Genomic DNA, 14,255 nt, shown 5'->3' with positions numbered 1-14,255 from the left:
AGGCCAAGCTACTACATGGAAAAGGAAATCTAGTTGGGTCTGATAATCAAACAAAAGGTAACCTATTCTACATAGATCCTAGTGAAAATTCATATTTCATTTCTCAAGGAGAAGAAAGTTGGTTATGGCAGAAAACGTTATATCATGTGAACTTTAATAATCTAATCAAGATAAGAAAAAAAAAGAGAGTGATAGGTCTCCCTATTTAGAGGAAACCTGATCTGGGCCTATGCAAAAATTGTCAAATTGGTAAGATGGGCAAGACAAGTTTCAAAAGTAAGAACTATCATGTTGAAGAAGTCTTGGAGTTGGTTCATACATGCCTATGTGGAAGTATTGAATTAAAAGTTATAGTGGAGATAAGTAATTTATTATTTTTGTTGATGATTATTCTAGAATGATGACTATAATGTATCTAAAAGAAAAATATGAAGCTTTTCAAAAGTTTAAATGGTATCTAGCAAGAGCAAAAAAGGAAGTAGGAAATAAGTTGAAGTGTTTAAGGTTAGACTAGGGAGGTTAATTTATTTCTAATGAGTTCAATGAATTCTACACTAAAAGAGGAATCAAAAGACAAGTATTAGCCCCTAGTACACCACAACAAAATGGTAGCTAAGAGAAGGAGCAAATCAAACATGGATTGTGCAAGAATTTTGATGATAGAAAAGAATGTTTCAATAAAATACTAGAAGGAAGTAATCAATACTATATTGCATTCCTTGAATAGAGAATAGCTGAAGAAAGACTCAAATCAAACTCCTTATGAACTATTGTATGGCTACAAACCTAATGTAAGTTACTTGAAAGTATTTGGTAGAAAATGTTATATTCTAAAAGAAACTATGAAAGGTAACTTTGATGTCAAAGGTGATGAAGACATATTCCTAGGATACTCTAGAAAAAGTAAAGAATATAAATGCTTGAATTTTTCAACTCATAAGATCATAGAAAATGCACATGTGAGAATTGTTGAGTTTATAAAAAAAGAGTGAAGAAGAGAGCAACAAAGAACCTAAGGATTACATTAAGTTTATTTACTTTGAACCTGATACATTGTCAAATCCAATTCAAAGCTAGCTGACTTCACCTCCCAAGTCCCCAAAATCTCCGAAAGCACTTGAGTTGCATCTAGTGTAACCCAAGTTACAACTCAAAGGACCCAAGTCGTAGTTAGAGGCTACTAAGTTATAGCCAAAGAAAATTGAGTCTGAAGGACACAAACCATAAATGGTGGGACTGAAGCATGATGTAGAAGATTATAATTAGGTAAGTGGAACTAATTCTAAATCTAAAGTACTTGTGTTGGTAAGATATGTCAAAAAGAACCATGCATCTGATCAGATCATTGGAGACAAGTTGGATGGTACTGTGGTCTAATTTTTTGCAAGTAAAAAAATTAGATAAGTTTGTGTCTTGCAAGTTAGGGCTTGTTTTGTACAACTAAAAAACATAAGTGAAACCCTATTATGATGTTTTTATGACCCAAAAAGACTTGTTAGGTGATGTGTTTCAATTTTAAAAGAGGGCTTATCAGGCGAATCAATTTTGAAAATGGAATATTCTTTGTGTTTAAGTAGACCATTTAAATTTCTTTCCAGTCTCATCTTATTGAAAATATTTCCTACATTTAGATCTAGAAGAGATCTACAATGGTTTTCATGTCACATAGTGGAGTTACATGTTTTTTATCATATGTGACATGGTGACCATCATGAAACATAAATATGATGACTAAAATTAGAAAGATAGGTGCCAGTTTTTCATCATTTTAAGATTCTCAAGGGTATGATTGATGTTAGAAATGTTAGTATTGAAGAAATGGACTAGTTGTAAGGTGTTTTGTTTTCTGTCACTAGTTTTGGCAAAGTCTAGGAGGTCACTATGTCAGGACTAGAAAATGCAAGAATCCTACTGGTAGCAAAATAGTGCCTTACCATGAAAATAAAAAAGGTGTGCAATTAACAAATGGACAGGTGTTGTAAAGTTTTCTATTTTAATGAGGTTGCATGCTTGCTTTGCATTATTAGAAGCATTGATTACAATAATAAAGGTAGAAATGTGTGATATTTCTTGGCATTAGAGTTTCTTAATGCCTAAAGGAGGTCGCTATGTTGTGACTAGGAAATTGAGAAATCTTACTAGTAGTGACATAGTGCCTTTCTTGAAAAGATGGAACTCGGTAATAATTTTGCAATGCAAGTCCCAGAAGTTCCTTAGTCAATAATAACTTGCATAATTAGTGTGACATGTTGGAAGTAGTTAAGATATGTTTTCCAAAGTTTGTTATGTCAAGACAAGAAATCATGTATTTTTTCTAGTAGCAACATAGCACCTTGCTGAAAAAGATATGACCTGGTACGGTTAAATTTTATCATGTTGTGGTAAAGGATTAAAATATTATATGGTTTTCTAGTTTGTCAAAGTATTTCCAAGTCACATATGACATGGAAATGCACTCAAGAAAAGGGTAGATGAAGGATCAAGGTCATCAGATCAGAGTTAATCAATGACTATCACTAAGTCATTATGAGGAGTTGCTTGTTTCTTAATGGTAGTGACATGGTGACCAAAGAGAGAAATGAAGGGACCAACCATATTCACATTAAAATACTGATCAAATACACATCATCATATTGAAATGGAATTGATGATAGTCATTATGTCACGGAAAGAAACTAGTCACTATTTATGCATGGTGACATAATGAGTAGGCTACATGTGTCAATGAATGCTAGTAGGACTAGTCCAAGTTGCTAGTAGTAAAATAAAAGCTTATGTGGAGAAAGCTAATTGGGTTAACTTCTAGCTTGGTGAGTGGAAAATGTGTCATTCTTGGTTTTATTCTTGGATCATTGAAATTGATTGCATATTTTCAAAATTAAAAGGTGGTGCCATTTTATTTTCCTTATAGTTCATTTGCAAAGTTTGAAAGCTCCTCATGTGAACTAGGAAAAAAGTGTATTGTAGAAAATCTTGCCATTTCCTTCATACATAAATAGATCTTCAAGATTTCAAAGAATTTAGAGCTACTAAGAACTTGTACTGGGTGTGATTAGGACATGAAAAAATTTCCACTCATCCATAGAATATTTCTGAATTGTAGAGGAAAGGTAGTGAAGAGTCAAGTAAGTTCCTCTCTAAAAATTTTCCCTTTATTAAGGTGAAAAGGTAACCTCTCTAAACCCTAGACTCAAGATTGCTGACGAGTTGTATGATAGGGGAAATTGGGTTAGGGATGCTAAAACTTCTCAAAAAAGGATTTTTCTTTTTTTTAAATGGTTCTCATAAAGGAAATTATTTTCCCCTCATGGGAACATCTAGAACTTTGACTTGGGAAAACTAGTGGTCCCTAGTGTTTTCGTGGATTCTGACCTATTGACGGCTATTGGCAAAAGTTATGACTTAGCAATCAGAGTAGTAAGAAGAATGAATGGTGAATATCTGATCATAGTAAGCCTCAAGGAAATATAAGAAGTATTTGGTATATAGCCACTATCACATTAGCATACACCTATTGACCTGCAAGGTTGAGAAAAAGAATATTTTTCTAAGAAGGTTAAAATTAGGTAGGGTGTGTTGAGGGTACATATAGGCAGTATTAAGAACTTTCCAGTAATCACAACATCCTCTAGGGAACCTTTAAAAAATTGAATACTTCACTTCCCAAGCTATATATATATATATATATATATATATATATATATATATATATATATATATATATATGACTCTGTGTAGGGTTTTTGGTGAGGATCAATAGAATGTTATGCCTATAAGTTTTATGTATATGATAGCTCAGATTTCTTCTTTAGTGTTGATGTTATTTTTTATTTCACTTCCTACTTAGTAGAAGAAATCCATATAGGCCTAGTTGGAATTGCCAAAGGCAAGGTTGAAAAAACTTTTGTCACTATTCTTCGCTGATGCACATGTTTTTGTTTAAAAGGGGTAACATATTTTGGTAAGGAAATGGATTTGAATAGAGAACTTGAGGGAGAAGTCCTTCCAATTTAGTTATGGAGTGTAGATATGACTTGGGATAAGGAGAATGCTAGTTTTGTTAGGTTTGATAGGTATTTTACCTCAAAATTAAGATGCCTCTTATTTAGGGACAATCCTAGAGTTCCTAAGGCACTAATAGATTTTATCAGGCACATGGATAATCCTTTGGTTTAAGAGTATCACATAATTTTGGAGATATTATACCATACTCTGTTTCTACTATTATTAGAGTTTATGGTTTTCAAGGAACTCCTCATGTTTTTCCCTACCAGGTGCTTCTAAAAATAGGAATAGCTGAGGTGTTGTGGTAGCTGGGAGGATTGGAGGAAACCTATTTGGTAAAAAGAAAAAGAGGCTCAATTTTCCCCACTTGTATAGTAGACCATCATTTTGTTATTACAAAAGGAGGTTGGTTTTTTTTATACAAATTTCTAGATCAGTATAAGATTGTAATGTATCATGCCCATTTTTGTGATATAGAGGGATTCTATGATCTATTTTTTTAGAATAAGTGCTAAATTTGGTTCCATAAAACATGAACCATATTACCATGAGGATATAATAAGAAACAAGTTCTCTTTGCAGGAGCAAGAGACCCAAAAGGAGAAGTGGAGAGTTTCTTCAAGAGTTTTGGAATTTATTCACTATTTTGACAAGGGATATAAGCATTTTGATAATACAAAAATAGAGGAAAATAGAACAAATAAACTCATGATTACCTTTCCTAAAATAATGGAAGCTATTGGGACTCAAAATTGAAGCCTCGATTTTGAGTACCATTGAGAAATTAAGCCCAAACACTTTTTGATGCCTACATAACTAGCTATACTTGAGAAGCTTATGAGGTTTTCAATGCTTCTAGCACCTTCCATTTAGTGTGTCTATGTGTTTCATGAAGTTAAATTTCCATTCTAAGTCATTTTGTGAAGTCCCATTTTGAGTAATTGTCAAATTTGCATTTTCACAAGTGTCAAACAACCACATTATGCCTTGTTTGCAATTGAATATCTCACACCTAGTAATATTCCATGACTCACCACTTTGAGAATGTCTAGTTTCCATACCAGAGAGCTTGTGTTCTAGATTTCAAGTTATTCTGAGTGTGTTTGACTGGGCTTTGAATCCCTCAAAGTTGGTCATTTATCAACATCATGCTGATGTGAATTGTTCTAAATTCTGGGAAGCCCTATTTGACTTGTTATAATTTTGACCTAGTTGACTGAAATGCTAAAATTCCTTTTTTGTTACATTTTAGAGGTTAGAGACATGCTATGTTTCAATTTTGAGCTTATGAAATTTTTTTTTGATTAGTTTTCAAAAGCAATTCCAAATGCAACTTGCAACTTTTTACTAGTTTCAAGAAGTGCAGATTTGTTGGAACCCCTGTTCATGGTGCCATATCTTGAGATCCATTATACATGAGATCAAATGGATTGTACCACTATGTTCTACTCTGAACATACTTCAAGTGTGCCAATTTTCAAGTCTTGATGAATCCGTCTGCACATTTTTCCAGGTCAATTCCATTTGTAAAAAATGCTTTTCTACCATTGTTTCAATCTGAAAATTCTAAGTAGCCTACTTTGACCACTTGCCATTTGCATCTAGTTATTTTTCATGAGCCCAAATAATAGATTTATACTATCCTCGTGACACTGAACCAATGCCCTAGTTTTCATTTTCCTAAGTGTCACTTTTCCTTATTTTTAGAGCCAAATTCGAATGCAATTTATTGTTTTCTAACATTTTTTCTTGCAGGCAATTCTGAGAGGTCAACTTTGACGATCAATATCATTTTACCCTAAATTTTTCATGAGATGAGATTTGACATGGTACAAGTGTACAAAAAAAAGAATCAATGGGTCAAATTTTAGAGCCCAGTCAGGAGTTCTGGTTAGCTTTTAAGGCCAATTAAAGGACCTTCTAGCACTAATTTGAAATTTGCAAAAAATTATAAAATGAGTTTTTAATGATAAATTAATTCTCAAAATTAATTCAATGAATATTAGAAGGTGAATGGATCAATTATAAGGTTCAGTTGTTTGAAAACAATTTTTTTTTTAGCTGGACCCACTTTGGGGTTCGACTGATTCCATCAGACTAATAAAGATTGTGTGCAAATTGAAGCCTTAGAAAATGAAATTAATATGTAAATAAAGAGAAGAATTGAGAAAAGACCCTTCAGTTGCCTAAAAGTTAAAAAAATGTATACTAAAACATACAACACTAACATGTTGATAAGGGTGGAAGAAAGTTCAGTGGCTCATTTAGGTAGTAGTTTGTCCTATATTACCTAAGGAAGAAGAAATATGTACACCTAATAAATTACATAGCAAGGAGAATATGGATGCAACATGAGTTTATCAAGTTCACCCTCTCTTTTTCATTCTTCATTTCTATGATGATGAAATAACTCATGGGGCAAAGCTAAGCAAACTTGTGACTTTAAGATTTGAGTATTTGGTTAAGCTACATGTTGTCTATGATAGGATTGAATGGTTACAAGGTGGAAAGGAAAATAATTTTCTTATAAACTTGTTTCCTGATGACTTTGGTGTTGAGCTTCCACATCAAACAACTAAATTCTCCTCTAGTATCAACTTTTCATTTGATGAGAAAAGAGACACAAGCCAACAAAGCCTTGGAGATGGCTTTGTTCAGTCTATGTTGCATGGCTAGAGGAGGGCTTCATGATCACATAGGAGGGGGAGTTCCATGTTGAAGATGAAGACCATTTGAAAGAGGGAGTCTCAATTTTAAAAAATAAGCAAGGCTAGAGGAGGAGGGAAATCAAAAAGATATTGCATAACATGAGATAAATATAGCAATAGAAAGGGAGGTGCAAGAGTTGGCAAGAGCTAAAGCAATAGAAAAACAAGAACAACTTTGTGAGCTAAGCCGTGCTTTAGCTATTCTAGCTTCAATTTCTTCAATGAGTGAGGAATGCACAAAATTTCTAAGGTTAGTAAACAAAAAGATAGAACTATATAGCAATGTTGGTGAGGGTGTGGATGCTACTTTAAAGGCATATGATGCAGCAAGAGAACAAAATGACCAAGCAACTAAGATAACCATTGGGAGAAAAGTTTCATCTGCTCTCATAAATAGGCTACATGATTGGTTGGATATTTCATTCAATCATTTGGTACCTTCTTAAGATACATACATGAGGGTAATATCATTTTTTCTCTTAGTCCATTTCTATATAACAGGTTTCATTCTTTCTTCATTTTCTTTCAATTCATCCTTGATGGTTGCAATCCATGCCAACTTGTCAAAAAATGTTGGTCATTCTATCCTATCCATTAAATACATTACACTCTGTCTTATCTTTTCCTCATACTAGTTATTTAATTCTACATGTAGTGCATATAACTTATTCTTTTCCTCTTCAAAATCCTCTGAGTGTAAAATTGAGGCTTTTCTGGGGTGTCTAGTACCTCAATAATAGGAGTTGATTTAAAAGGCTCAATGGGTGGCTATGGGGGGTATGATATTCTGGGTCTACTAGACTCTCCCACCTTTCTTTTGCCAAGTATCTTCTCCATTTGAGATACTTGGTTTTCCAATGATTGTATCTGTGTGTCCCTTTCCTTATATGCTTTCAAAACTTCCTCAAATCTAGCATTTAGCTAAGAAAACCTATCATCTTCCTGACTAGACACCACACTACCAAATTTCAGCATTTTTGGAGCCATTCCAATAATCTATTTTCTACCAACCTCACCAACACTGAATACTATTTATGCACCAAAATGCTCTGTAGTAGAGATTTCTTGCATTCTGGTTTTGTCCCTCTTCTCAATTGATCAAATCACAAGGGCTTGGTGCTCATCATTGAATTTGACTCTATGAGCCTACAATACCTCTTCCTCTATTTTATATTGGACATCTTTTTCCTTTCTAATTGAATCAAAGACCATTGCATTAACTATGTCCCACTTTGGTAAAATCAGGACTCTTGATTGTCTAATTACATGCCTTCTAGCCTCAAGTGTAAACTAGGAAAAATCATTCAAAAACTTAGATTTCACCTCTTCCTTTATATCAAAGTTTGATTTATTAGGTTGCTCTACTTTTTTCTTCTCACATGTCCTCTCAAAATTTCCTATATTTAATCTCCACAAGAATTGTGCAAAGGCTCTAGATTTCACAAAATTTTCATCATTAATAAACCTCTTAGAAGCTTCAGCCACTATAGGACCTATCTCCTTACCTTGATAGTCAGCAACATTAAGGTCCAAGAAGGGTGCAGGAGGCTCTTGTGGTTCACGAATCTCCAAGTCTATGGTAGTAACAATAACATCCCCTTCTTCACCAATTTGTCTTAGTTGATGCCTCAAAGATGCTTCATCATCTATTTGAATTGGGGTTTGGCTTGGGGAGTATTGTTCTACTTGAGAGGAAGATCCCTGCTCCAATTTTTGCCTCTTTGGGGCATCGGCTGCAGATTGACATTCTGGTCTAGGTCTTTGTTGAAGGGGAGCTTGTTGTACACTCTACACCATCACGCAACCTGCCCTTTTCTATAAAGTATACTATCCAGGAGCTACTATGTTTCTAGTGTTTATCCTCCTCTATATCTCTGCAGCCCTATCTAGATAGGTCTTCACATATGAAACCTCCTTTTCATTCATTGTTTGTATTATTATAGAAAAATTGTTCATTAATGTTTGCATCTTGCCTCCCCAATATTTCTTATCTTTTAGAGGGTCATAATTAGAATAAAAAGTATTGATGAACTCTAATGTTTTATTGAACACTATCCATTTTTCTTTCCTTAATTCCCATTCTTGTAAAGAGAAAATGTTCCTTATAACATCCTCATGGAAATATACGTGTAGTACCATATGAGTAACTTTTTTCCTCTCTCTTAAAAGATCATAGAATCCTTCAAGGTCAATAAATCTAGCATGGGACTCTACCATGTTGTATCTATCCAAAAATAAATTGAGGTCTTTCCATCCTTTCCTCACAAAGACAAAATCACACACTACAATAACAACTGGAAAGAAAGTACCTTTCTTGGGAAAATCTCTTTCATCAATAGTCCCAACCTACCATAATAACTCTACTATCCCTATCTTAAGAGGCACATGGAATGGTAGCATATGAGGCTTCCCCAAAAAACCATATTCTCTTATTACTATTGAAACATTATAAGGGATTATATCCCCCTAATTATGACTAACTAGAAGCCCTTTTGCATGGTCCTTGGGTTTGACCAATTCTAGTAGTGCTTGTGGAATCCTAGGGCTATCTCCTCTCAAGAGAAATCTAAGCTTAGATGCAAAATATCTATGAAACCTTACAAAATTGGCATCTCTAGCCTTTGAAGTCATGTCCACACTCCATAACTGAACTAGATTTCTCTCTCCATCCTTGGTTGTTTCTAGCTCCATTCCCTTGGATAAGTAGGTAACTCCATTATATAGACATACATACATGAGTAATGAATACCAACAGAATGGTTTGATTACTTTCCCTTGTGCTATTCCCACCAAACCATTATGAATTTCTTGTGCAAGGAGAGTAGAAAAATCAAGAATAGTGCTCATCCCAAATTGAAGAGTCTAATCCATGATAAGAGCAATGGAGCCTGGGATATGTTCCACCTCATCCATCCCAAAAATTTTGCAAAGAGAAAAAATAAATGCTTGAGCCCTTAGGTTGAAACATCTTCTCATTAGTGGCTCGGGTGTGTTGGCAGTGATTACAGACAATGTACCAATCTTGGTGGCATGCTCTTGCAATGGCCCTATCCTCAAGTATATCCTGTGTGCATCATACCTTGCTTACAGGTCATCCATGTCAATTTTCTCATGCATAGTGTGGTTAGGGTTCAAATTGAAAACTTCACTAATCAATTCAGGGAAAACCTTAAAAATATTTACTCCAACATGGTTCTTAACCCACCTTGTGATAGGATCATACTTCTTAGCTAGGTTAGTCAATAAATCACTATCAAAGAAAATTTTAGTGACTATTAACTTCCCAATGTCAAATTCTCAGACATTGCTCATGGGGGTGTCTAATTTTCATTCTGAGAACCACATTTTAAACAATTCTAAACCTCCCATAGATACCTAGGCATCTCTTACCCAATTTCCCTATGATAGAAACCCTCGGCTACAACTACCCTAGGGTTCTTAGGAATCAGCTCTCTCCCCTTAGTGATTTCATTCATAGATAGTGGGAATTGTTCAAGGAAATCATCATGCAAAACCCTCTTTAAGCAATCAATTTTCCCAGACAATTCCTTTTGTGGAGGTATTTTGAGAAAACCCTAAGAATTACATAACAACATATTCTTGATTTTGAGAAGTGGTAGGATACTTACCTATGAAATCACACTTCTTCTCTGTGTAGTTTTTTCTGCGATTCACTAGATCACTTGATAGAATTTCTATGCCAAATTCTATGCCCTAGCTTCAAAAAATTTCTATGCTATGATAATCTCTTACAACTTTGTGGTTTGATAATGGTAAGATTATGAAATATATTCGGGCATTGAAATCACATGAATGAACTCTACACCATATTAACTTCCAATAGCTATTTTTCTCAAATTACATCCAAATTTGAATCTTATTTGTTGATTTCACTAGACTGGATGGCTTTAATTCAAAAAATCAAGAAGCTTTATGACTTTAAAAACATGGCCATGTGTTGATCAAGCACTTTTCCACCATTACTTATCTTTCTTGCACTTTGGAAATGTAGGCAAGTGCCATCCATTGATCAAGACAAGATCAATGATCACAAAAATTTATAATTGAATAAGGCCCACTTAGCCATACTAACCAATAAGAATTCTCCATGTGAATTAGTGCGTACTGACAAACTTCCAAACAAGTGGGTCCCATTTTATCCTCTAAGAAAGTGAGTGCTTGATATCATCTTTGCCACACATTAGGCTGGCACATCCCTACTATGTTTAACTAGCTAGCATTTTCATAATGTAGGCATGCACCAGCTATGGATCTTGGAAAGATCAATGGTGGCACATCTTGAACCTTTTAAAAATTCTAAGATGGGGGTACTGATATCAGCCTAGACACATATCTACATGGCTCATAGCTACTTTTCTTAAACTCTCTTTAGGTTCCTTATGTGGGCAAGCACCCATTGTTGATCTAATCAAGATCAATGGTAGGTATAAAATTTGTCTTTTATGGTCCCATCATCCACTTGAACCAATGAAATAACTCCTCTTAGCCCTCACGCTCTGACAAATCTAATTACCACATTAATGTTTAAGTTTCTACACCCTTAACATCAGCACTTCTAGCTAGGCACATGTGTCATATAGCATGGCATGACTTAGCACTCTCCCCATATCCTAGCCCCACTATGAAACATGGCACAAGGGTGCATACCCACATTTATTATCTCTCAAGTAGTTTCTTAATGTGGGTATGCACTAGCCATTGATCCTACACAAATCAACAATCCCAAAGCTTCCAACCCTTTTAAGTGACAAGATCTTTTTATTGGCCCAATTAGTATTACACATCAGCATCTCCTTTATAGCCCAACACAAGCGTAGCATATACACTTCATCTTTGTTCCCACCTTGCTACATGTTGAATTACCACTTGCCCACATTATTTATCTTTCTAGCATCTTGAAAATGCAAGCATGCGCTGACCATGGATTTTACACAAATCAATGATCATGAAATCATGCATGTTTATAACATCATGTCAACTAAAATGACCAATGAGATACTTCTTTTTAGTCCAACTCACCTGAAAACTACCATGGAAGACATACCATTGTCACCTTTTGAAAAGGCAGGCCCATGATGCTGCATGTTTTATTACGACTTGCCCGCATTTCTTAAGATTCTTGCATTTTCAAAATGTGGGCAAGCATAATCCGTTGATTAAGACAAGATCAAAAGTACCTCAAAACTTGTGGTACACTAAAATTTTAATGTTAGCAAGGGTTACATGTCATTAAGGTGCATGCCCACTTTGTTTAAATACCTTGCATTTTGTTTTTGCAAGGATGTGTCATTCGTTGATTTGTGAGGGATCAATGGCTAGATCAAAAGTTATTGCAAATGATATTTTTTAATAAAATATCTCGAGAAAACTATGAACAAAGAAATATTAATAGAATTTTATCAAATTTTAACAAGATCATCGTTGTGTAAACCCAACCTTAGGATAAATGTGTCTCGCCTAAAATTTTGAAAAAGAACTTTCAAAAACTAGGGTAAAATAAGATAAGTCATTAGGGTTTTTTACACATTTAGGGTTTTTCAATGACTATGTTGATGACAAACCTTGAGAATTTTATAGAACTCAAACAACACAGAGACCAAGACATGATTAGGGTAACACAAAATTTAAAAATTATAAGGAAAGAAACCCTAATCTATAGGATACCATGATTTAAATGATTTTTCACCAAAAATTTTAGAACATCCTCTAGATTGTGAAAAATTAGACCAACAGTGGCTCTATTTGGGGATGATAGACTACATGAGTCTATGCAATAATTTAGAATCTATGGTAGAGCATACCACATACTTGGTACAGGAAAGAAAACTTCTTCAAAGAGCATAGAACAAAACAAAAAAATAGAGAACTAGACTGTACAAGGCTATTTACAGGGATTTACAAAATATACAAAATGTACAAGAACACAAAGAAACCTAAAAACTACTATTCATTAAAAATAGATACTTCTAGGAAAAGTAGCTCTTCAATAATTATCCATGAACTAGCAATTCAAGAATATTTCCTGTTAAATCCTCCAAAAAATATGAATCTTCTCCATTTGTATCACAAATGTTATATGGGCCAAGGCAGATTGGATCAAATTTACCATGCTTTCCTTTATCTTCCATTCTAGCATTCCACATCAATACCATGTCACCTATTTCAAATTTCCTCTCAATGGCCTTTTTTTCATATAAGTGCTTCATCTGTGATTGTAATTTGACATTGTAAATAGAAGACTCTCTCCTTGTTTCTTCTAATTGCAAAATATCATCCATTCTAAGTTGCATCTCATTAATGATATCACCTTCATAAAGTTGAACAAATTTCTACATCTCCTTTAGATTATTCTGTGGAAGTCTATCTTGTATACCATAGACCAAAGAAAATGTAACATTATCAATTTTTATTGCTATATTTTCTAACAAGTTTGCCATTTTTTTGTTAGTCCTATCTTTCCAAGTTATCCTAAATGCATCAAAACATTTAATCATATCCCATACAACACTCCTGTATTGTTTTAATCTTTTTTTCTTTGACACATAAGCCTTTCTTAGTTGGGATACAACCAATTTAGAATCTCCTATAACATGTAAATATTTTATCCCATGCTTATGAGCTAGTGCAAGGCCTAATAGTAAAGCCTCATATTCTACTATATTGTTGGTACCTGGGAAACTTAACGTAACAAAAAATTTGTATGTTACCCTAGCATGAGAAATCAATAAAATACCTACACTTGCTCCATCTTTGCAATAAGCACATAAAAGAACATGGCCAATAAATCACCTTTATTTGTCTTTGTATCAATTTCTACTTCTATCTGAGATTTATGATTACTTTTCTTCATAGTTAGGAGCTCAGCTCTATTAACATCTATATCCAAAAAGTTTGTCATATCATCCTTAATTTCTTCTTCTATCATGTAGATGCTCTTTGGTTCTCTATTTATCTTTACCAAATTCCCATCAATGTTAAAGGTAGCAAATGATAGATCACATTGTAAACTTCCTCCCATGGTAGCACTCCACTTTCCAAATAATAACATACCATACTAAGGTGGAATATCAACAACCAACACACTCATAGTAAGTTCTTTGTTTAGATAGGCTATCAGTCCATAGGGTAAGGAATTAATATTATTGATGACTATCCCTTCTCTTTTATCCATGGCACAACATCTTCCCTAACTGATATTAACTTTCAAACCTAGTTCCTTCATTATTTCAAAAGGCATAACAATAATGGAAGCACCAGAATCAATCATGCAATTTTTTAATATTTTACCACTTACTATGATACTCAAGAAAAATGGTTCAACACTTCCCAAACATTCATTAATAGAGCTATCAAAAAACATCTGAGGAATTTGAGGCACAACTACTTTAGCTTCTTTTCCTTTTATCTTTTCTTTACTTCCCTATGTGGGATCATGAATTTCATTGAAATCTTGTTTTGTCCTTATATTAGTATTTCCCAACCATGCTATGGCTTTATTTTGGTGTTCAAGGATCCTTAATA

Source organism: Cupressus sempervirens, chromosome 10 (assembly GCF_028749045.1).
Source record: "Cupressus sempervirens isolate cs-2001-9-10 chromosome 10, ASM2874904v1, whole genome shotgun sequence".
In the NCBI taxonomy this organism is placed as follows: domain Eukaryota; kingdom Viridiplantae; phylum Streptophyta; class Pinopsida; order Cupressales; family Cupressaceae; genus Cupressus; species Cupressus sempervirens.
The sequence above is the reverse complement of the archived record's forward strand: the minus strand, read 5'-3'. Positions refer to the sequence as shown.